The sequence below is a fragment of the Etheostoma spectabile genome, chromosome 5 (assembly GCF_008692095.1).
Source record: "Etheostoma spectabile isolate EspeVRDwgs_2016 chromosome 5, UIUC_Espe_1.0, whole genome shotgun sequence".
In the NCBI taxonomy this organism is placed as follows: domain Eukaryota; kingdom Metazoa; phylum Chordata; class Actinopteri; order Perciformes; family Percidae; genus Etheostoma; species Etheostoma spectabile.
The window spans coordinates 15,097,842-15,098,295 of record NC_045737.1 but is presented as its reverse complement, the minus strand read 5'-3'; the positions used below and the strand labels follow the sequence as shown (position 1 = coordinate 15,098,295).

The 454-nt window shown below is 39.2% G+C and overlaps 1 protein-coding gene across 3 annotated transcripts in view; it reads right to left on the bottom strand.

Moving 5' to 3' along the window:
• Nucleotides 1-454, bottom strand: part of unc13ba (unc-13 homolog Ba (C. elegans)) — a 157,476-nt gene that overhangs the window by 60,704 nt on the left and 96,318 nt on the right. The window lies entirely within an intron of this gene.

Below are 454 nucleotides of genomic sequence, written 5' to 3'. Positions count from 1 at the left end.
TCTTGAAATAAATAAATTACATTATATTAAATTAAATTGCGAAAAGGTAACCAAGCAACAGTGGGCTCTTGAACTTTTGACCTGTTGCAGCCGGCCGCTCTGCTTTCCTAGCTCCACTGTGGTGTCAGGTTACAGCCTGTTTCCTCATAGACATTAGTAAGGAAATAACAACGACAAATCGTTTTCTTGTGGAAAAAATACATTTTGGAATATTGGATTGTATGAGTTCAACAATCAACTAGCGTAGATTTCACCGGAAAACAGGAAATAAACAAAGGTATGGATTAACACAACTTTTATGCCTTTCTGTCACATCTACAGCAGTCGGATTCGCTGTGTTCGCTCGGAAAGAATCACTGCACATGGGAAGGCACTTGTAATGACATTATGACCATGTTTAGAGGATGAAAACACGTTTAAAGCTTGCCCTGTTTAAGCCTGTTGGGTGCTAACT